At 41.5% G+C, this 24,971-nt stretch overlaps 1 protein-coding gene across 17 annotated transcripts in view; it reads left to right on the top strand.

The window, feature by feature from the left end:
* Nucleotides 1–24,971, top strand: part of DLGAP1 (DLG associated protein 1) — a 989,022-nt gene that overhangs the window by 924,742 nt on the left and 39,309 nt on the right. The window lies entirely within an intron of this gene.

The following is a 24,971-nucleotide window of genomic DNA, read 5'->3' as shown; positions in this document are numbered from 1 at the left end:
TTTATGAATAAGAATACTCAATATTGTCAAGATCTCAGTTCTTCTTAACTTGATCTATAGATTCAACATAAGCTCAGTCAGAATCCCAGAAAATTGTTTTGTGGATATCAACAAACTGAAGTTTATATGGAGAGGCAAAACTTCAGAATAGTCAACTCAATATCAAAGGAGAAGAACAAAGTCAGAGGGCTGACACTACCTGACTTCAAGATTTTCTGTAGAGCTACAGTAATCAAGATGGTGTGATATTGATGAAAAACAGACAAATAGATCAATGAAACTGAATAAAAACCCCAGAAATAGACTCACGTACATATAGCCAACTGATCTTTGACAAAGGAGCAAATTCACTACAATGGAGAGAAGATAGTCTTTTCAATATTACTAGAAGAACTAGACATCCACATGCAAAAGAAAATCAATCGAGACACAGGTATTATACACTTTATAAAACTACCACAAAATGGATTATAGGTAAAACACAAAACTACAGTACTTTTAGAAGATAACATAGAAGAAATTCAAAGTGACCTTGGATATGGTATGACTTTTTAGATACAACACCAAAGGCATAATTCATGAAAGAAATAATAAGCTAAAGTTCATTAAAATTAAAAACAACTTCTCTGTGAAAGACAGCATCGAGAGAATGAGAAGACAAACCACACACAAAAAGAAAATATTTGCAAAAGACACATCTGCCAAGGAACTATCCAAAATATGCAAAAAGACTCCTAAGACCCAGCAATAAGGAAATGAACAATCTGGCCGGGTGCGGTGGCTCATGCTTGTAATTCCAGCACTTTGGGAGGCCACGGTGGGCAGATCATCTGAGATTGGAAGTTTGAGACCAGCCTGGCCAACATGGTGAAGCCCTGTCTCTACTAAAAATACAAGAACTAGCCAAGCATAGTGGTTCACACCTATAATCTCAGCCACTTGGGAGGCTGACGCAGGAGAATCGCTTGAACCCAGGAGGCACCACTGCACTCCAGCCTGGGTGACACGGTGAGACTCTGTCTCCAAAAAAAAAAAAAAGAAAGAAAGAAAGAAAAGAAAGAAAATGAATAATCTGATTTAAAAATGGACAAAAGATCTGAATATACATTTTACCAGTGATGATATACAGATGACAAGTAAGCATATGAAAAGAAGTTCACCATCATACATCATTAGGGAATTGCAACTTAAAACAAAAATGAGATACCACTACACCACTACACATCTATTGGCATGGCCAAATGCAAAATACTGGCACCATCAAATGCTAGTGAGGGTATTAAATAAAAGGAATTCTTGCCTGGTGCAGCAGCTCACACCTGTAATCCCAGCACTTTGGGAGACCGAGGTGGGCGCGTCATGAGGTCAGGAGTTCAAGACCAGCCTGGCCAACATAGTGAAATCCCGTCTCTCCTAAAAATGCAAAAAATTAGCTGGGCATGGTGGTGCGGGCCTGTAGTCCCAGCTACTCAGGAGGCTGAGGCAGGAGAATTGCTTGAACCTGGGAGGTGGAGGTTGCAGTAAGCCGAGATCACACCACTGCACTCAAGCTTGGGCAACAGAGTAAGAGAGACTTCATCTCCCCCCGCAAAAAAAGAAAAATTGGCCAGGTGCTGTGGCTCACGCCCATAATCCCAGCCTTTTGGGAGGCTGAGGCAGGCGGATCATGAGGTCAGGAGTTCGAGACCAGCCAGCCTGGCCGATATTGGTGAAACCCCCCCATTTTTACTAAAAATACTCAAAATTAGCTGGGCATGGTGGCACAAGCCTGCAGTACCAGCTGCTTGGGAGGATAAGGCAGAAGAATCACTTGACCTGGAAGGCGGAGGTTGCAGTGAGCCGAGATCACACCACTGCACTCCAGCCTGAGTGACAGAGACCCCATCTCAATATAAAAACTTAAATAAATAAAGTAAAAGGAATTCTCATTTGCTGCTGCAAATATGGAATGATTCAGCCACTTGAGAAGACAATTTGACTGTTTATTTTCTTTTTTGTTCCAAATTATTTTATCTTTAATAATCTGGCAGTAATTTAAAACATGAAACAAAAAAAGAGTCAAACGTTTTCTCTTTATGGGGGGTGCTACCATGATTGCCTGACACAAGCATGACCATGGTAAGGCTGGATTCCAAAGAGCATGGCTGACAAGAAGGCTTCAGGGCTCGTATAGATTGAAAAGTTTGGTTACAGAGTCTCCGAGGGCTAACAGGTGACAGAAGTGACATGAAATTTAAGGGACCCTCTGCGGATAGGATGTGGCTGCTGGCTTATGAGCACCTAGAAGCATTTCCTGATGATGATTCCATATCTCAGTGTTTGTCATCTGGCACAGGATGGGCTGAGCAGGTCTGTTGTCCCATAGGGTCGAATTTCTTCAGTGTATAGACCCGATCTCTCCCTCCTCATTGAGGTGATACTGAGGATCATGACCACACTTAAGTCAGGTATTCCAATTCCACCTGCAGCTCTGTCTGCTGGGGATGGTTTCTTTATTTTTTCTTTCTTTTCTTTTTTCTTGAGACAGGGTTTTGCTCTGTCACCTTGGCTGGAATGCAGTAGTGCGATCACAGCTCACTACGGCCTGGGCTTTCTGGGCTCAAGTCATCTTCCCAGCTCAGCCTTTCCAGTAGCTGGGACTAAAGACATGCGCCACCATGGCCAGCTAATTTTTTAATTTTTTGTAGATGGGGTCTCACAGTGTTTCCCAAACTGGTCTCAAGTGATCCATATGCCTTGGCATCCCAACGTGTTGGGATTAGAGACATGAACCACCTTGCCTGGTCAACAGTTTCTTGCAAAAGTAAATATACTCTTTACCATACAATTCAGCAATTTTGTCTTTTGGAATTTATCCAAATGAATCGAAAACTTACGTTCACTCAAAAACCTGTACATGGATATTTATAGCATCTGTATTCCTAATTACCAAAACTTGGAAGCAACCAGTTATCCTTTACTAGGTGAATGGTTAAATAAACTGTGGTACATACAGATAATGGATTATTATTTAGCACTGAAAATAATAAGCTATCGAGCCACAAAAAGACAGGGGAAAAACTTTGATGTGTATTACGAAGTGAAACAAGTCAATCTGAAAAAACTATATACTGTATGATTCCAACTACGTGACATCCTGGAAGAGGTAAAATTAATGAGACAGTAAAAAAAGATGACTAGTTGCCAGGGGTTGGGAGGAAGGAGGGATGAATAGGCTGAGCACAGAGGATGTCCAGGGCAATGAAACAATTCTGTTTGTTTAATACAACAGCAGATACGGGAATATACAACACGAAGAGTAACCCTAATGTAAACCACGGACTTTGGGTGATAATGATGGTCAGTGTAGGTTTCTGGACTGCGCCAAAAGTGCCACTCTAGTGTGAAATGTGGATGTTAGTTGGGGCTGTGTGTGTGTCAGGGGAAGGGATGTATAGGAACTCTGTACTTTTGCTCAATTTTGCTGTGAACCTAAAACTGTTCTAAAAAAAAAAAACAAAGCTTATTGATCTTAAAAAGGGGTTGGGGGAGGGTGGATTATAGCATTAACCTCAGTGTGTTGTCCTGGGGTGTTTTGTTTAATATATGTAAAACTTTTAGACCAATACCTGATATGTACAATGCTCTACATAAGTGTTTCCTAGTGTATTAAGGACTCAAATAGAATCTCTCTAAAGAATGAAGTTTCAAGAAAATAATTATACCGCCTTTTCTTAAAAAAAAAAAGGTCGGGGGAAAGAAAGTCATCTCCTTTATTTTACTTCAAACATTTCTCCTGCAATCAGCCACTCTGTCTTTCCATTTTTTTTTTTTTTTTTTTTTTTTTTGAGACTGAGTTTTGCTCTTGATGCTCAGGCTGGAATGCAATGGCACGATCTTGGCTCACTGCAACCTCCGTCTCCCGGCTTCAAACGATTCGCCTGGGATTACAGGCGCCCATCACCACATCCTGCTAATTTTGTATTTTTAGTAGAGACATGGTTTTTCCTTGTTGGTCAGGCTGGTCTCAAACTTCTGACCTCAGGTGATCCACTCACCTCGGCCTCCCAAAGTGCTGAGATTACAGGCGTGAGCTACCGCACCGGGACTCAAATTTCATTTCCATAAGAATGTTAAATATTGCATTATTTAGTCATACCTAGTAGCAACCTAAAATACTTCATATGAGCCATTTTTATCGTGTTTTTTAAAGTTGAACATTCATTGAATTTTTGAAGTTTGTAGAACCATCATTCCTCAGTAAACTGAGTAAAATATTTAAAACTCATCCCCAAAACGGATGGCAGGCCAATTTTGGTACTTAGCTTTCCAAAACATACCTTTCTTCAAAGGCCACTTTATAGTTAACCACTGTAAAGTAAATAAGCATTTAAATTGATGTTAATGATTGTTTTCAGCCTCTCCGAAAGAAATCAATTGTCAAACAGGAAGAAGGGATTACCAATACTTTGTCTCTAACTGTAATTCTTTTATGGTTTTGCTGGTTGTAATTTATTTAGATAGGATCTTAAAATGCAAAATTGGGCAGATGAGACTACTTAATGACAGCTAGGGGATTTTTTTAAAAAAATTATCTGGTGATAAAAACAAACAAACAAAAAAATTATCTGGTGATAAAGATGAGGCTGTTGTTTCACACTGAATGGCCACTAACAATCTCTCTCTTCCTTTTTCAAATAAACAGACTGATAAAAGACAGCAACCTAACAAAAAGTGAGAAAAAGAAAGAAAATTGAGCTGAGAAAGAGATAGTGCAAAGAAATGATTAAAAGACCTTGTAAGAGGCCAAGGGACTCATTACCTTTTGAATCAATTACAGTTTAGGAGCAAAAATGAACCCAGCAAGGCCCACCTAACTGACTGATCTATTAAGTAGACTTGTAAATTTAGTGTGCTTTTCAACTGTTCCAAATCAAAACAAAAAGAAGTGAATTAAAAACTCATTAGTAGAAAATAAAATGCACCAGATAGCTCTATCTGCTTCAAGAATATGGGTTAAAATGGAACATCAGAAATATTCCTGGTACATTTGCTGGCCACCATGACATTCTTAAAATGCTATGGATCGCAAATGTGCATTGTCCATTCTCTGGGGCTGCCTCGCGGTGGGGACCGTGGATAGAGGAATGCTGTGTAAAGGTCACTAGTTTAAATGCGTTGACAGCAGCAAGCCAGAGATAATGAATGCGTATGTCGTTTTGAAAGGAGACTGCTTCTCTCAAGCCAGTACAGAAACCCATCTTCATCAAACATTAGCTATCTTCCCCCAATTCCTGTTTCACAGGTCAGCTAGTGATACTCTATAGGACACACATAGCACGTGTTTGCTGATAGGCAGAACTGATTCTAAGTAAAGCAGGCAAATCTTGGCAACACCTCCCTAAGGGGCACTCACCTCCACTGGTGCTCCAGCATCATGTTCCCATTCTCTCTCATCCTTTTGATGGTCCCCAGGAATTTGTTTGAGGTCCTCTTGTCTTTCAGGCTGATAATCAGCAAATCTAGTAAACCAATCCTTTCTGTTGACTTAGGTGAGAAAGCTAAGAGGCTCCCAGGGATCTCCCATTTCCTTCCAAATAACAATTGTATTTTAACAGTGGCTTCAAACTAGACTTTCTTACATTAGCTCATTAGTGACTCTAAGACTCCAGCAGTGGACACAAAGAAGAAGAATATTGCTGTTTTCGTTATAAAAGCAATATGTAAACTTACTTGGAGGAAAACATATGGCAATATATTAACAGTTTTTAAGTGTGATGGGCTTTGGAGTAATTTTGTTTTTTGTTTTGTTTTTTTGAGATGGAGTCTCGCTCTGTCGCCCAGACTGGAGTGCAATGGAGCGCTCTCAGCTCACTGCAATCTCTGCCTCCCGGGTTCAGGTGATTCTCCTGCCTCGGCCTCCAGAGTAGCTGGGATTACAGATGTGCACCACCATACTCAGCTAATTTTTGTATTTTTAGGTAGAGATGGGATTTCACCATGTTGGTCAGGCTGGTCTTGAACCCCTGACCTCATCATCTGCCCACCTCAGCCTCCCAAAGTGCTGGAATTACAGGCGTGAGCCACTGTGCCCTGCTTGGACTAATTTTTTTTAAAAAACTATGTGTGGACCAGGCACGGTGGCTCACATGTGTAATCTCAGCACTTTGGGAGGCCAGGGCGGGCAGATCACCTGAGGTCAAGACTTTGAGAGAGCCTGGCCAACATGGTGAAACCCCATCTCTACTAAAAATACAAAAATTAGCTGGACGTGATTGCACACACCTGAAATCCCAGCTACTCAAGAGGCTAAGGCAGGAGAATTCCTTGAACCCGGGAGACGGACATTTCAGTGAGCCAAGATCGCACCACTGCACTCCAGCCTGGGCAACAGAACGAGACTCCCTGTTTCAATAAACGACAACAAAAATAACAACAACAAAACTATGTGTGTATGTATCTTCTTTTTAGGTATTATCTACCTTTTCTACAGTAATTGTATATTACTGAACAATTAGCATAAGAAAAACAAAGTAATATTTACATTGTAAAAATGTATGAATTATAGAAATAAAGTCCTCCATAATCCTGCCCATTAACCATGAACTAATAAATGAGTATATTTTTACTCACACTTCTTTCACAAACATTTAAAAAGTTGGTGAAATAATCCTAGGTATACAATCTTATAACATCTTTAAAAGCAACAAACATTATTACAAATTTTTCTTTTTACTATTGAAAATTCATAGCAAACATCTCTTTTAATGAATGTACAATACTCAAATTCATAGGTGGACCATAATTTCTGCCCCTTTCTCCTTCTGTGGGATTATCAACAATACTTTTAGATGATTTCTGTTTAAAGATAGTGAAAAAAAAAAGTATACACATGTATCTTCGATGCCTTCTGAAACTAAGTGACAATAAAAAGGAATTTTTGTCTGTTTTGGCATGAACTCCCAAGGAGAAAGAGAACAAAAGAGAGAAAAACAGCAGCAAAACTGAGCGAACTGGAAAGCAGATATGAAAGTGATAACCGATTAGGCAGACCAGAGAAAGCTGAATTGAAAGCTGATAGTGCAGGAATTCAAGATGTAATTTCATTTAAATTTCAGAACCTGCAAAAGGCATGTGTATGGGTGGCATTGGGCACTCTGAAAGTGGGGATAAAGATGGAGCTAAAAAGTCCTTGAAATCTGCAGAGCCAAGTGACAGTCCTTCCCTACCCTGAAAGAGACTGAGATGTCCCTTCTTCAGAGGCTAAAACTAAGTCTCTGGCTTGGAGGATATCAGCACAGTTGAGAGGGTGACTATATTGAAAATAGGAATATTAAGTGAAGATATACAAACAGAGTGTTGAGGCACACTGCCCTGAGCCTTCCTAGGCTCGCTCAGCCCCCAGGATCCTGACAACAAGGCCTAGAACCCTCTACATGGGAATTTGGCAGAGTACATTGTACTCTGGACCCTTCTGAGCCCAGAGACCAAAAGGTGCTGACATCAGGGATTTTGCAGGATGAAGGCCCAGCCAGACCATCCTACGGTGAGGATTAGAGAGGGTAAGCTCTTTCCAAAAGCATAGACTTCTACGCTGGCTTTAGTGTGCCTCTCAAGAATGAGAAGACAAGAATCAGCAAACCCAGGGAGTTAAGAGCCAGAAAACTAGAAACAAAAATTGTTCGGAAGCATTCAGAAAATTAAAAGTTATTTTTGTGAGAAAAGAGAGGAAAGGTGAGTAAGGAAGGATCCATGAGGGATGTGGAAGTTGTCAAGGTCTTCCTCAAGGCATCTTCTTATCCAACTGGGAGAGACAGGGGAAGGGGCAGAAAATGAAAAGTGCTCCTGCTGGGAGTGGTAGCTCATGCCTAATCCCTGATTTTTGGGAGGCCGAGGCAGGAGGATTGATTGAGCCCAAGAGTTCAAGCCAGCCTGGGCAACATAGTGAGGCCCTCTCTCTACCAAAAAAAAATTAAAAAGAAATTAGCTAAATGTGATGGTACATGCCTGTAGTCCCAGCTACTTGGGAGACTGAGGTGGGAGGATCACTTGAGCCTGGGAGGCGGAGGTTGCAGTGAGCTGAGATTGTGTCACTGCACTCCAGCCTAGGTGACAGAGTGAGACCCTGTCTCAAAAAAAAATTAAAAATAAAGGTCCTGGCTGAGTGAGGTGGCTCATGCCTATAATCCCAGCACTTTGGGAGGTTGAGGCGGGCAGATCACCTGAGGTCAGGAGTTGGAGACCGGCCTGACCAACATGGTGAAACCCCGTCTCTATTACAAATACAAAAATTAACCAGACATGGTGGCATATGCCTGTGGTCCCAGCTACTAGGGAGGCTGAGGCAGGAGAATCAGTTGAATCCAGGAGGCGGAGGTTGTGGTGATCCAAGATCGCGCCACTGTACTCCAGCTGTGGCAACAGAACGAGCCTCCGTCTAAAAAATAAAAATAAAAATAAATAAAATAAAGGCCCTATCTCCAAATACAGTCACATGCTAAGGTACTAGGTGTTAGGACATCAACATAGGAATTTAGGGAAGGGGCCCACAATTTGGCCTATAACACATAGTCAGCTGCGAATATTTCCTGGTCGTAATAATATGGTCATAAAAAACAAGTTCTGAATGTAGTTATCCAAATTGATAAGTATATCAGGAGAATGGCAAAATACAGGGACAGACCAGAAATACATGTGCCTATGTGTGTAAGAAAGAAAAGGAAGAAAGAAAGAAAGGAGAAAAAAAAAAGGCAGGCCAGGCGTGGTAGCTCATGCCTGTAACCCCAGCACTTTGGGAGGCCGAGAGGGGTGGATTGCCTGAGGTCAGGAGTTCAAGACTAGCCTGGCCAAAATGGTGAAATCCCGCCTCTACTAAAAATACAAAAATTAGCCAGCGGTGGGGGGTTGGGGGGTGGTGGCACATGCCTGTAATCCCAGCTACTTAGAGGGCTGAGGCAAGAGAATCGCTTGAACCCAGAAGGCAGAGGCTGCAGTAAGCCAAGGTCCACCACTGCACTCCAGCCTGGGCGGCAGAGCAAGACTCTGTCTCAAAAAAAAAAAAAAAAGAAAAGAAAGAAAGAGTAAGGAATAGGAGAGGTAGAAAGGTGAAAGAAATCTAAATCTTTAGCATTCCTAAGGACAAACGATACAAAAATGTTTAAAGATTTATTTGTGTTATTTAGAAATAGTATTTAAAAGTAGCTCCCTCTGAAGTAGATAATTGCTGCATAATTGGGCCAGGCATTTTCTGTTTTTCATAACCAGCCTTTTAGAACCATTTGACATTTTTAAACTGTGCCAATAACTGTGATAAAATTTCTTGAAATGAAATAATCCAAACATTTTTAAAATTTATATATATTTTTGAGATGGAGTCTTGCCCTGTCACCTAGGCTGCAGTGTGTGGTGGTTCGATCTCGGCTCACTGCATACTCTGCCTCCCGGGTTCAAGCAATTCTCCTGCCTCTCCAGAGTAGCTAGGGTGGCTACACCACCACGCCCAGGTAATATTTTCGTATTTTTAGTAGAGATGGGGTTTCATCATGTTGGCCAGGCTGGTCTCAAACTTCTGACCTCAAATGATATGCCCACCGCGGCCCAGCAATGTGCTGGGATTACAGGCAGGAACCACCTCGCCCAGCTGTATTTTCTAGAATTTTTAATAAATAGAATTGTGGCCAGGAGCAATGGCTCATGCCTGTAATCCCAGCACTTTGGGAGGCCAAGGCGGGTGGATCATGAAGTCAAGAGATCGAAATCATCCTGGTCAACATGGTGAAACACCATCTCCACTAAAAAAAAAAAAAAAAAAAAAAAATTAGTCAGGCATGGTGGTGTGTGCCTGTAATTCCAGCTACTTGGGAGGCCGAGGCAGGAGAATCACCTGAACCTGGGAGGTGGTGGTTGTGGTGAGCCGAGATCTTGCCATTTTACTGCAGCCTGGGCAACAAGAGTGAAACTCCATCTCAAAAAAATAAAGATTCAAAATTTACCATTTTTATTATTTTAAGGTATACAATTCAGTGGCATTAACTACATTTACAACGTTGTACAACCATCGAGAGAGTAATTCCCCTCTCTTGATAGTGTCCTTGGTTGCACTACAGTTTTTTGGATGCACTCAGTTCCAAAATATTTTGATCGTCAGCAACAGAAATCTCATACCCATTAAGCAGTCACTACGCATTCTCCCTCCTCCCTTTCCCTGTAACTACTAGTCTGCTTGCTGTCTCTATGGACTTGGCTATTTTAGTTATTTCTTATAAATTAAATCACACAGTATGTGGCTTTTTGTGTGTGACCCCCTTCACTTAGTGTGATGTTTTTGAGGTTCATCCATGTTGTAGCATGTGTTAGTACTTAATTCCTTTTTATGACTGGATAATATCCAATTGCCTGGATATACCACATTTTGTTTATTCTTTCATCTGTTTATAGATATTTGGGTTTTTAAAAATCTTTCATCTATCTATGTATCATGAATAGAGCTGCTATGAAGATTCGTGTATGAGTCTTTGAACACCTGTTTTAAATTCTTTTTGGTATATACCTAAGAATAGAATTACTAGTTAATACAGGAATTCTTTGTTTACCTTTTTGAGAAAACACCAAACTGTATTCCACAGTGGCTGCACCATTTTACCATTTCCATCAACAATGTATGAGGGTTCCAGTTTCTCCACATCTGGCCAACACTTACTTTCCTCTTTAAATTTTTTTCCCTTATGGTCATGCTAGTGGGTGTGAAGTGGCATGTCATTGTGGTGTGGATCTATATATCTGTAATGACTAATAATGCTGATTGTCTTTGCATATGTTTATTGGCCATTTTTATCTCTCTTTGGAGAAATGTCAAGTCCTATGCCTATTTTTTAATTGGGTTGCCTTTTTGTGGTTGAGTGTTTTAAGAGTTCTTTATATATTCTGGATACTGGATCCTTATTGATATATGATTGGGAACTATTGTCTCCCATTCTCTGAGTTGTTTTCCACTCTCTTGATATGGTCCTTGGATGTACTACAGTTTTTACATTTGATGAAGCTGCCAGGGTGCAGTGGCTCACGCCTGTAATTCCAGCACTTTGGGAGTGGGAGAAAGGTGGGTGTATCATCTGAGGTCAGGAGTTCCAGACCAGCCTGGCTAACATGGTGAAACCCCATCTCTACTAAAAATACAAAAAATTAGCTGGGCGTGGTGTTGGCGCCTGTAATCCCAGCTACTTAGGAGGCTGAGGCAGGAGAATCGCTTGAACTTGGCAGGTGGATGTTACAGTGAGCCCAGATCATACCACTGCACTCCAGCCTGGGCAACCAAAGGGAAATTCCATCTCAAAAAATAAAAAGAAAGAAAGAAAGTTTGATGAAGTGTAATTTATGTTACTTAGGCTGGGCTTGAACTCCTGGGCTTAAGCGATCCCCCCTCCTCAGCCTCTCACGTAGCTGGGACTGCAGTGAGCACCACCCCAGCCAGCTTATTTTTCCTTCTGTTGCTTGTGCTTTGTGTTCAGTGTCATATTTGAGAAGTCATTGCCAAATCCAGGGACCTCAGGATTTGCCCCTGTATTTTCTTCTAAGAATGTTACCGTTTTAGCTCTTAAATTTACGCCTTTGATCCATTTTGAGCTAAGTTTTATATATGCCAAGGATTCAGCTTCACTATTTTTGCATGTGGCTATCTAGTTATCTCACATTGATTGATTTGGTTTTTGTTTTGTTTTGAGATGGAGTCTGGCTCTGTCCCCAGGCTGGAGTGCAGTGGCTCGATCTCGGCTCACTGCAAACTCTGTCTCCCGGGTTCAAGCGATTCTCCTGCCTCAGCCTCCTGAGTAGTTAGGATTACAGGCACCTGACACTATGCCCAGCTAATTTTTGTGTTTTTAGTAGAGATGGGGTTTCATCATGTTGACCAAGCTGATCTCAAACTCCTGACCTTAGGTGATCCGCCCATCTTGGCCTCCCAAAGAGCTGGGATTACAGGTGTGAGCCAACTCGCCCGGCCACATTGCTTGATTTTTGAATGACAGTCTAACCTTATATTTCTAGGATATACCCAATTTTGTCATCATGTGCAACCCTGTTTATGTGTTATTGGATCTGACCAGTTAAAATTTAGCTAAGAATTTTTGTGTCTATCTTCATGAGGGCTCTCTTTCTGTAGTTTTCTGGTCTTTGTGTCTTTGGCATCAGAATATAGCTATCTTCATAAAGTAGAAACTATTCTTTTCAGTTTTCTGGATGATTTTGTGTAGAATTGGGTTGTTTTTTTTTTTTTAATTAATGTGTCATTGAAGTCACCAGTGAAGCTATCTGGATCTGGAATTTGCTTTCAGGGAAACTTTTTAACTATAATATTCGATTTATTTAACAGATACAGGCTATTCAGGCCATTGATTCCTATTTGTGCCTTTCAATGAACTTGTTTATTTTATCCAAGTTATCCAATTTATTGGTATAAAGTTGCTTATCATATTCCCCTATTGGTTTGTTTCGTGTGTGTGTGTGTGTGTGTGTGTGTGTGTGTTTTGAGATAGAGTTTCACTCTTGTTGCCTAGGCTGGAGTGCAGTGGTGTGATCTCAGCTCCTTGCAACCTCTGCCTCCAGGGTTCAAGCGAATGGAACCTCAGCCTCCCCAGTAGCTGGACTTACAGGTGCATGCCACTACACTCAGCTAATTTTTTGTATTTTTAGCAGAAATAGGGTTTCACCACGTTGGCCAGGCTGGTCTTGGACTCCTGACTTCAGGTGATCCACCTGCCTCGGCCTCCCAAAGTGCTGAGATTACAGACGTGAGCCACTGTGTCCGGCCTCCCCTAATGTTTTAATATTTATAGAATCTGTAGTGATGTCACTTCTCTCATTTCCGATATTGGTAATATGTGTCTTCTTTTTTTTTCTCATCAGTCTACTAAAGGATTAGCTTTTGAAAAGAACCAGCTTTTGATTTTATTGATTCTTCTGTATAGGTTTTCTGTTTACTCCTTCATTGATTTCTGCTTTTATCTTATAATTTCCTTTATTCTGTTTATCACGAGTTGCATTTGCTCTTCTATTTTTAGTTTAAGGTGGAAACTGAGCATTGATTTGAAACCTTAATTCTTTTTGACTCGGGGCGTCTAGTGCTATATATTTCCCTCTAAGTACTGCTTTAACTATATCCCACAAATTTGGATACATTTTTTATTCTTTTTCATTCAGTTTAAAATACTTTCTATTTTCCCTTTTGATTTTTTTTTTTTCTTTAACCCATGGGCTACTGAGAAGTGTGTTATCTAGTCTCCAAAAATTTGGGGAATTTCCAAATATTTTTTAGCTATTGATTTCTATTTAATTTCACTGTGGTCAGACAATATACTTTTTCTTGAACCCTTTAAAATTTATGAAATCTTGTTTTTGGGGCCAAAATATAGTCTATATTGTTAAATGCTTTGTGTGTACTTGAAAAAGAAATGTGTACTTCCTTTTTTTTTTTTTTTTTGAGACAATGTCTGGCACTGTTGCCCAGGCTGGAGCGCAGTGGCTCCATCTTGGCTCACTGCAACCTACACCTCCCAATCTCAAGGGATCCTCCCACCTCAGCCTCCTGTGTAGCTGGGACTACAGGTGCATGCCACCATGCTCGACTAATTTTTGTAGAGGTGGCGTTTCACCATGTTGCCCAGTCTGGTCTCGAACTCCTGGGATCAAATAATCTGCATGTCTCAGCTTTCCAAAATGCTGGGATTACAGGCGTGAGCCACCACACCTCGTCTATTTTTTAGTAGAGTGTTCTATAAATGTCAATAAGGTCAGATTAGTTGCTGAATTTTCTGTCTACATGTTTATCAATTATTGAGAAAGTATTGTTGAAATATCTGACTGTAATCGTGAATTGTCTATTTCTCCTGGTAGTTTTATCAGTGCTTGCTTTATGTATTTTGAAATTCTTTTATTAAACTCATAAATGGTTAGGAGTATTATGGTCTTTCAATGAATTGATCTCTTTAACATTGGAAAACATCCTTCTTAACTGGTTGTATTTTTGGTTCTCAAATCTACCTTGTCTGACATTAGGACAACCAATCCAGCTTTCTTTCGTTAGTATGACCACGGTGTATCTTTTTTCATCCTTTTACTTTAAACTATTTATGTCTCTATTTTTATTTATTTTATTTTAGTTTAGTTTTTGTATTTTTAGTAGAGACAGGGTTGTACAAGGTTGGCCAGGCTGGTCTTGGACTCCTGTCCTCAAGTGATCAGCCCACCTCGACCTCCCAAAGTGCTGGGATTACGGGCGTGAGGCACCGTGCCCAGACTGGCATTGATAGTGAAAACATGTGAGGGCTTTTATTTTTTAATTAATGAAAACAAGAGTGAAGAATAGAACTCACTAATTAAATAATCATATAAAAGTCACTGTTGGCTGGGTGCAGGTGGCTCACGCTTATAATCCCAGCACTTTGGGAGGCCTAGGCAGGTAGATCACAAGGTCAGGAGTTCAAGACCAGCCTGGCCAACATGGTGTAACCCCATCTCTACTAAAAATATAAAAAATTAACCGGGCATGGTGGCACATGCTTATAATCCCAGCTACTTGGGAGGCTGAGGCAGGAGGAGAATTGCTTGAACCTAGAAAGTAGAAGTTGCAGTGAGCCAAGATTGCACCACCCAGGCTGGATGACAGAGTGAGACTCCGTCTCAAAAAAAAAAGAGTCATTGTCATAAGACTATGTAATTCTCTTCAAAATGTCGGCATGTCCGTTTTTTTCTCATTTCACAGATCCCTGTGATGCATTTCAAGCTTGCTGTGTTACATAATTTTTTATATGTCATTTGCTCTGTTCCCTAGTTTCTAAGGGCCTTGACTAAAACCTAGGTCCAATTAACTTGTGGTGTCATGAATTTATTTCATCTTACCATGAAATTCCAAATTTCTGTTATTGGCTTATTACCCATAACTCTTTATTGCATCGTTAGTGGTTGCTGGCCTATACATATATCTTTAACTTAGCATAATCAACCTTCAGGTGACATTCTTATGATAGACTGGGCTCAGTGACTCATGCCTGTAATCTCAGCAGTTTGGGAGACCAAGGCGGACAAATCATCTGAGGACAGGAGTTTGAGACCAGGCTGGCCAACATGGTGAAATCCTGTCTCTACCAAAAGTACAAAAATTACCTGGGTGTGGTGGCACGCTGCTGTAGTCCCAGCTACTAGGGAGGGTGAGGCAGGAGGATCACTTGAACCGAGGAGGCGGAGGTTGCGGTGAGCTGAGATCATGCCACTGCACTCCAGCCTGGGCGAGAAAGTGAGACTCCACCTCAAAAAAAAAAAAAGAAAAAAGAAAGAAAAAAGAAAAAGAAAGGAAAAATTGATCTTATTTGTATCCATATAGTTTCTAGTGTCTTCATGTGGTTCTAGATTTCCAACTAGCATAATTTTCTTTCTCCTTGAAGGACTTTGAACCTTTCCTATAGGGCATGACTGCTGGTAATGAATACTTTCAGCTTCTTCTTCTTTTTTTTTTATTTTTTGAGATGGAATCTCACTCTGTCACCCAGGCTGGAGTGCAGTGGCACAATCTCAGCTTACTGCAACTTCTACCTCCCAGGTTCAAGCAATTCTTGTACCTCAGTCTTCCAATAGCTGGGACTGCAGGCGCCCGCCACCACACGTGAATAATTTTTGTATTTTTAGTAGAGACATGTTTCGCCATGTTCGAACTCCTGACCTCACGCCATCCACCTGCCTCAGCCTACCAAAGTGTGGAGACGACAGCCGTGAGCCACCGTGCTCGGCTTAGTTTTAGCTTCTGTATATATATTTTTAAAAAGTCATTATTTTGTCTTCATTTTTAAAAAGATATTTTTGCCGCATACACCACTCTAGATTAATGGCTGTGGCTTTTTTTTCGAAGAGGAATAAAGATATCCCAGTCTTGCGCAGTTTTCGAACCTCATGCATTGAACAGTACTTAGGTGAATATGCTACTGGAACCCGGGCTGATCTCAGCCCTCTCTCTGAGCAGTTCCCTCCTCCCCATATGCTGCCGTACAAATTCCAGCTGCCTTGTCCTCCTCACACCCCCAGCAATGTCTCAGTCGGGGAGACCGCTGACTCCCCGTGAGGACCACTCCCTGGAAACTCGCTACTGTCCGTCAAAGGCCTCATTTGTTTCTCCTGTCTCAGTGATCACTGTTCTTCATTGTCTGATATCAAATGTCTTGAAAACAGTTGTTACATATATTTTGCTAGGTTTTAGTTGTTTCAGATGATATAGTAAGTTCGGTCATTCTTACCCCATCTTTGCCACGCACAGAAGTCATCCATGTGGGTTTTATTTGGCCTATGCACAAATAGGGCAACCCCCGGTATTTAGCACTAGCCTCTGGCTTTGAAGGTCTTGGAGTGTACTGGAAAAATATTGGAGTCATGGGAACAAAAGAGTATTCTAGTTTAGAGATCCAGATTGAAAGTCGCTTTACCTCTCTGTCTCTAAAATTTGAAAGTTGACTCCTATTAATATCAATGATCTTTTTCTGGTGTAAGTTCTCTGATCCAACACCAGCAGTTCCCTCAACTTTAAGCGTTACTTGTAGATGGAGACTCGTAGTCGAAGTTTAGGACCACTGTTGGTCTGGATTTTGCCTTTCTGCGTGTTACCATTGTTCCCGGGTAGCTACATGGCTGTCATCATCTCCACTTCAGAAGCAAGAGATAAGTGTGGCTGAGGGTGTGGTACAGGCTCTGGCTTCCCGCGTCCGTTCCAACTTGGCTACCTGTCCTAAAGTGAGGTATTTCTGATGTATTTTGTAGTAATTTATAAAGCAGTCACCTCCCATCTTCACAAGTGAAAGTGTTAAGAGGAGGCTGAGACTTTGCAATGACATATTTCTTGGTTCCTTACTGACAGTGTCAAATTGACAAGTGACACCTGTCATTTGTGGTTGTATGGAAAGAAGCTACTGGTCTCACAACCATGTTCTGGAAGGAGAATTCCAGGATGTCATTTTTCTGGTGTATGTGTATTTAATATTTTCATCTGTGCATTTACAAACTATTTCTCAACTCTCCGGGATCTTTAGAGATCATCCAAGTGGAATTCAGTGCTGCTGGAGGAACTCTTCCTTCAACATCCAGAAAATTGGAAGAGAAAACTTTTCCTAGAATAAAGGAATGGCAGACCGGGCGCAGTAGCTCACATCTATAATCCCAGCACTTTGGGAGGCTGAGGCAGGTGAATCACCTGAAGTCAGGTGTTTGAGACCAGCCTGGCCAACATGGTGAAACCCCATCTCTGCTAAAAATACAAAAAATTAGCCACGCGTGGTAGCAGAAGCCTGTAATCCCAGCTACTTGGGAGGCTGAGGCAGGAGAATGACTTGAACCCAGGAGGTGGAGGTTATAGTAAGCCAAGATCACACCACTGCACTCCAACCTGGGCAACAAGAGTGAAACTCCATCTCAAAAAAAAAAAAAAAAAAAAAGAATAAAGGAATGGCAAACCACTTTGTGGCCTCTTTTTCTGCCTCATCAACTCTCCACCCTTAACAATTTTTTGTTAAACAGAAGTTGGCTCCCAGTGAGTATCTAGAGCAAACTTCGTGTATTCAGAGGTGTGTGTACCTAAAGGGAAAGTCAGGACCTTTTCATTTATGTCAGTGGGGTGGAAACTGGAGCAGATGGGTATTTTGATGATTTGCATAAAAGCTTCTGCTCTTTCTGACGTTCTGTTGGTGGAGCGACCTCCTTCTGTCCTAGGATACTTTTTATACATTGCACATAACATTTAGACCTCCAGGACATGCTTAATGTGAAAGAGAAAACATACTGGCATTAAATATGCCTGTGAATGGCACCCATCATTTCAGTAGACCTGTGAATGTACAGACTGAGTCAGAGGTGTTAAAGGAAAGCCCCGGTAATATCTTATGAGAGCCTCTCCTTGTCTCTAGAAACAAATGCCTAGTGAATAGGACTCTTCCCTTTTTTTTTCACCAATATTGCCTCTGTTTCCATGTGCATTTCCAGAAGTGACCCAATTCCGAGTTTTTAAAATCTTCCTTGCTTCACACATTAAAGCTCACAGCCTTCGTAACGGGGTGGAACAAGCAGGTTCCAAGGTGGCATTGTTTTCTCTTTCAGCACAATATCAGCTACTATAAAAGATCTCTTTTGATAGCAAGGGACTTACATATGTAAACATTTGGGCTTGTAGTAAGTTGTGCCTTTTCAACTAAGCAGGATGTTAAAACATAAAGCCAAAAGTGAGGCAACGTCTTCTGACAGCCAGTTCAGGGACCACAGACTTGGAAAAGCCTTTGGCCATCAAAAAACATTCCTTCTTTGTCAATCCAGAAGCTTTGGGTCGATCCCTTCTTCTCAAAGTTTCCTTGGAGTACCTCATAGCCCAGTACCCACCCTTGAAATTGCACTTGACAAATAATCTCTTTTCTTTGCCAAGTTAACAATACCATGACCTCGCCAAATAGTTCCTTACTGTACTCCTGAGTTTTAAAGGCGTGGCATTCATGCGTTTCAAATTTCAAAAGCCTGAAACTTGGCATAACTCCTGATAAGCCTCATAGCTTCCTTTTTTCTTTTCTTTTCTCTTTTCCTTTTCTTTGCCTTCTTCTGTCTTTCTGCCATCCCTCCCTCCTTTTCTTTCTCTCTCGCTTTCTTCCTTTTTACGTATTTTTCAAGATAACTTAGTTTGCAGAAAGAAAACCATCTGACTCACAAGCCTATGGCCTCTGTTTGACAAGACTCAATAAAACATAATTGATAGTGAGACCGCTCATGCTTTGTTAGTTACTTCGGGTCAGTAGTCAAGGAGTGACCTAATCCTTCAGTTGTGGAGATAAAGCAGTTCCTTCTGGGGCACATTCAATTCAAGGATGTTTTGTTGAGACTCCTAACCGGGGTTCCTATAGTGACAGCCCATCAAAGATATTAGCACCTGCCCAGCTGGTGCTAAAAAGAGGCTGGCAGCATGCTAGGCCCTCTCAGAAGTTCCCAGAGGACAACACATCCACTTATTATTTTCCATTTCGTCACTTTATTTTATTTGAAAAACCCCTCACAATTATTTGGGGTAAAGAATTTTATATAGAAACCCTGTCCTATTTTCCTTTGCTTTAAAGACATCTTCAAGCATGACGTATTTAAGCAAAGGAATGATGAACATAGAGGATTTGAAATAACCGATGGGTGTTTGTCTTGAGATAGTTTTAAAATCTGGTGATAGCGCTAACTGTATATAAATGGAGGGCAGGAGGACTCCTCCCACCTGAATTTTTGAACAAGGGATGCGTTACGCCTGCACTCTCCCATGCCTGATTCTAATTTGGAAGCTGATCCAAATTAGTAAACCTAAGTAAACATCTTTTTAGGGAGCTTGAATTTATTTATTTTTTGAGACAGGATCTCACTCTGTTGCCAAGGCTAGAGTGCAGTGGTGCAATCTCGGCTCACTGCAGCCTCTGCCTCCCGGGTTCTTCAGCCCATTCTTGTGCCTCAGCCTCCTGAGTAGCTGGGACTACAGGTGCCCACCACTATGTCAGGATAATTTTTGTATTTTTAGTGGAGATGGGATTTTGCCATGTTGCCCAGGTTGGTCTCGAACTCCTGGCCTCAAGTGATCTGCCCGCCTCAGCCTCCCAACGTGCTGGGATTACAGGCATGAGCCACCGTGCCCAATCAAGCTTGAATTCTTGATCTCAGTCTCCTCATGCCCATGCCTTATTTTGGTCTTTTATTTTACATAATGAGACATCTTGGGTTTTACATCAGTGAAAGGGTACCATTTCACAAAATACCAAGATGGCTGCACTTTCCAGGAGTAGCATTTCAGATCCCACATATATTCAGCCTTGACAGAAGGCTTAGTTTTAAATGTCATAAGAAAGAAAGAATAGCTGAGTGCTAGCATTGCCCCCTTTGAAACTGGACTTAGCCTTGAAAAGCAGCCATTATGTGAATGAGAGAGATCAAGACGTTAACTAGAGATCAGGGGATTCTATGAAGGAATGACTAAGTTAGTCTTCTAAAAATATGTTGATGACTTGACTCTCAACAGTTGGGTGCCTTGTAGGTCTAAAGCATGGACGTCATAAAGATAGTGACTGTGCTTACTTTTTACGCACAGCTTCTTTGGTTTAACTGCCACTCTATCAGACAGTGGGACAAGAATGGAACCTCTGCAGTTTACCCACCTGTGTTTTGATTTGTAACTTGCTGTACAGAAAAGTCGTAGGAAGTGGGGCAGGTAGAAACTCCTCTAGTTAGAAATATAAACTTGTTTCATTGAAGGAACATAAAGCAACAGCAAAGGTGAATGCTAACGAGGGACTTTCTTCTGGCTGTTCAGAACAGACAGAGTATTGTGTTCCATACTGGTTGATCCAGTCTTTGCTTTCATGGTTTTCTGCTCCTTGGGCCAGAATATTGGCCGGCATTTTTCAGAAGTTGTAATTATTACACACTGTGCCTGCAGGGGCATGAAGAACCAAGGAAGTTTCAAGACTGAAAACTGTGGGTTAGGAAACAGCAAACCACTGGGTTCAGCTTTTAGGTTTATATCATCAACCAGCAACTGATCAAAACATACAGAAGTTAATCTACGGACATCATTTTGTGTTCCTATCAAAACAGTAGAAAAACAGTAACAACTTGACCGCACCCTTCACCCAGAAGGAACTTTGCTCATGAAAGACATAAATCATTTTTAGAGCAGAACATTCTTTGAAAGCTCTGAGTAGAAGAAAGCACTTGCTTAAGGAGCTTAATTGATAGGAACTGCTAAGTTTGGACAGGTCTGCAGGAGTTCAAAGGCACCGATTTTAATCCCAAACCATTTTAATTTTGCTTAACTTTTCTTTCTTTCTGAGTGACTACACTGCAAACTTCTATTAATCTAGTGCCAAGTAATTTTTCTTAAGAAGGTGGATACTTTGCAAGTTCCAGAGCCATGAGATGGCTGTCAGGAGTGCGGGTAGTACGGTTTTGTGTAGATAAAAACTGAGGCACAGGAAAGTAGGTCATTCTGTTTTACATGTGGAACAGATTCTGGCTCTCGCAGTTTGCTCTGATTGAAAACAATAAGGGACTAGTACTTCTTTAAGTCTGGAAATGTAATGCCTCTGGCAATACAGGATCTTGGAGAGCAGAGGCTAATGTTTTCATAGTTGGGATTTCATGTTAGTAGAACAGCCAAAATGTCAACTGTTTGCAAGGAGAGTCATCCAATTCACACATATGCAGCTGGAGAGAAAGCTTAGCTCCAGGAGATGACAGTTAACATTTTGGGGATGAGCAGGAAGAATGCAAAAGTAGCCTCCTGCAGCCAAGTAATGAGTGGCTGTTGGAAGAACCACTTTAGCAAAATTGTTCTTTCTTTCATTGCTAGCACAAGAGACTTGCAACATTGCATTCAGACTTTTGCAGTATGCGATTTTTTTTTTTTTTTTTTTTTTTTGTGGCCCATTTGAGAGTTAAGAGCTTACAAAGTGACTGGGTTGGATAACGTCAGCAGAACTGATTTCTTGAAAACAGCGAATGGGCCAACTTTGGCTAGTTTACCTTCATAAAATGGATGGCCGGAATCGCAACACATTTGGTCATTCTGTCCATCTTAATAACTGACATAGATCAATACCTTGGCCACTTTTTTGCTTGACATTTATTCTCTAGAGAAAAAATGAATTTATTGAGATGACTCTTCCTTTTTGTGACTCTTAGTCTTTCTACAGTCTTGCGAATAACCACTTGTCTATATTGTTCTGGTCATTCTTTATTTTTTGATGGACTAGAATATTAGTTTTTATTGACTTCAATAGCGTGGTCCAGGACAGTTTTTAAAAAACCCACGTAGGCTGGGTGCAGTGGCTCACACCTGTAATCCCAGCACTTTGGGAGGCTGAGGCGGGCGGATCATGAGGTCAGGAGATTGAGACCATCTGGACAACATGGTGAAACCACATCTCTGCTAGAACTATAAAAATTAGCTGGGCGTAGTGGTGCACACCTGTAGTCCCAGCTACTAGGGAGGCTGAGGTAGGGGAATCACTTGAACCAGGGAGGCAGAGGTTCCAGCCTGGGCAACAGAGCGAGACTCAGTCAAAAACAAACACACACACACACATAATCTGGTGTATTTAGTGTTGTGTAGATATTGTTTAGTGCACTATCCTTTAAGGCTGGCATTACTGAATGTGAAACAGCTGGAAATCAGCTGGCCAACAGACTATCTTAAAACAGCAGTAATCTAATCCCAGCACTTTGGGAGGCCGAGGTGGGTGGATCACGAGATCAAGAGATCGAGACCATCCTGGTCAACATGGTGAAACCCCGTCTCTACTAAAAATATAAAAAATTAGCTGGGCATGGTGGCGCATGCCTGTAATCCCAGCTACTCAGGAGGCTGAGGCAGGAGAATTGCCTGAACCCAGGAGGCGGAGGTTGCGGTGAGCAGAGATCGCGCCATTGCACTCCAGCCTGGGTAACAAGAGCGAAACTCCGTCTCAAAAAAAAAAAAAAAAAAAAACCAGCAGTAATCATGAGCTACTCAAGGAGAAGTACCACCTCACACATTCAAAGACACAGCAATCACAGAAAACAGATTCTGTCAAAAAAAAAAAAACAGAAAATAACAAATGTGGATGAGAATGTAGAGAAATAGAAATCCTTGTGCACTGCTGGTGGGAATGCAAAATGGTGCAGCCACTATGGAAAATATTAGGATTGTTCCTCAAAAAATTAAAAACAGAATTACCATATGATTCAGTAATTCCACTTCTGGATATATATTCAAAATAATTGAAATCAGGGACCCAGAGAGATATCTGTACACCCATGTTCATAGCAGCATCATTCACAATAGCCAAAAGGTGAAGGCAACTCAAGTGGCCGCCAGTGGATGAATGGGTAAGCAAGATATGTAAATATATACAATGGAATACTATTCAGCCTTAAAAAGGAAGGAAATTCTGGCACGTTACAACATGGATGGAACTTTGAAGATGTTATGTGAAATTTAAAATGCCGGTCGCAAAAGGACAAATACTACATGATTCCACTGATCTGAGGTACCTAGAATAGTCAGACTCATAGACACACAAAGTGGGATGATGGTTGCCTGGGGCTGCAGGGAGGAGGAAATGGAGAGTTGGCGTTTCATGGATACACAGTTTCAGTTGGAAAAGATGAGAAAATTGAAATGGATGGTGGCGATGGTTGCACGTGCAATGTGAATATATTATTTAATGCCATCAAACTGTATATTTAATAATGGTTCAGCTGGTAAATATTATGTATATTTTATCATAATAAAAAATTAAACTATTAGGCCAGGAAGTCACCTTAAAAAAAAAAGATATACAGGGCATGGTGCTATCTTCAGTGGACTTGTATTCTGTCTGTTTCCTGCCTTCTGCAGAGGCCAGCAAAGCTCTTTTTGCATATCTTAAATGACTTCAGTTCCACACCTTCCTTGCCCCTTGTCTGAGAAAGGATTCCTTGCTTCTCTCTTCTTCTCCCCATCCTCCCACCTTCCACAGGTTCTACCCTTCATTTCAGGGTTCAGGAGAGATATATAGGGCGCTTTGATTGACACTGATGTCATGGACATCCATGTAAAATACTCAGACTTGATATGTGAACAAGGTGTCATCACCTTGTTAGAACTGTGAAAAGAAAATTAAAGGTGCAGGAGAGGGCAGAAATAGAGAACACTAATAGAGAACTGTAAGCTGATGTTTGCCTCCAAAGGCTCTGTACCTGTATGACTAAGAGAAAACTAAACGCTTACCAGGCAAAGGAGTTTTAAGTTTGGAGGAAACTATTGAAACCTCAGTTTGGACTGGGTGCAGTGGCTCACACCTGGGAGGCCAAGGCAGGCAGATCACCTGAGGTCAGAAGTTCAAGACCAGCCTGGCCAACTTGCCGAAACCCCGTCTCTACTAAAAATACAAAAATTAGATGAGCATGGTGGTGCGCGCCTGTAGTCCCAGCAACTCGGGAGGCTGAGGCAGGAGAATTGCTTGAACTTGGGAGGCAGAGGTTGCAGTGAGCTGAGATTGCACCACTGTACTCCAGCCTGGGCAACAGAGCAAGACTCAAGAAAGAGAGAATGAAGGAAGGGAGGGAGGGAGGGAGGGAGGGAAGGAACTTACTTCAGTTTGCTTTCAGGAAGTCTTAACTTCGTAAGAGATGTCCCTGGAAAAATGTGGCTTTGCAGGATTCATGATAGTTTTGGTCCAGGTTAGGTTATGTTTTCTCCCCATTTATTTATTTATTTATTTATTGAAATGGAGTCTTGCTTTGTTGGCCAGGCTGGAATGCAGTGGCACAATCTGGGCTCAGTACAACCTCAGGCAATTCTCCTGCCTCAGCCTCCCAAATAGCTGGGACTACAGGCGTGCGCCACCACACCCAGCTAATTTTTGTATTTTTGGTAGTGACGGGGTTTCACCACGTTGGCCAGGATGGTCTTGAACTACTGATCTCATGATCCGCCCACAGTGGCCTCCCAAAGTGCTGGGATTACAGGTGTAAGCCACTGCACCTGGCGTTTTCTCCCCATTTCTAAGCAAATAACCCAGACTAAGGCCAGCATTCTACTGGCTTTAATGGTTCGGCACTGTGTCCCTCCTGTAAAATTTCTCTTGATGCGCTTTAATATTCCGTATTAAGCAAACATGAGATTTGTGTTCTTCACATTGAAGCTATGATAATCAATATGTTTGCCTCAAGGGTCTACCCCCACCCCCCATACACACACACAGAAGATTGAGAAGGTGAGACTCCTAATGGTCACACCTGCCAAGAAAAGTAGAATGTAGTTTTGCTTCAAAAATTATCTTTGCCAGGTGTGGTGGCTCACACCTGTAATCCCAGCACTTTGGAAGGCCGAGGCAGGTGGATCACTTGAGGCCAGTAGTTCGAGACCAGCCTGGCCAACATGGTGAAATCCCTTCTGTACTAAAAATACAAAAATTAGCCAGGTGTGATGGCTT

The sequence above is a fragment of the Aotus nancymaae genome, unplaced genomic scaffold (genome assembly GCF_030222135.1).
Source record: "Aotus nancymaae isolate 86718 unplaced genomic scaffold, 86718_ANA_hifiasm-v0.15.2.pri h1tg000020l, whole genome shotgun sequence".
NCBI classification, from domain to species: domain Eukaryota; kingdom Metazoa; phylum Chordata; class Mammalia; order Primates; family Aotidae; genus Aotus; species Aotus nancymaae.
This window is presented reverse-complemented; position numbering and strand designations above follow the sequence as displayed.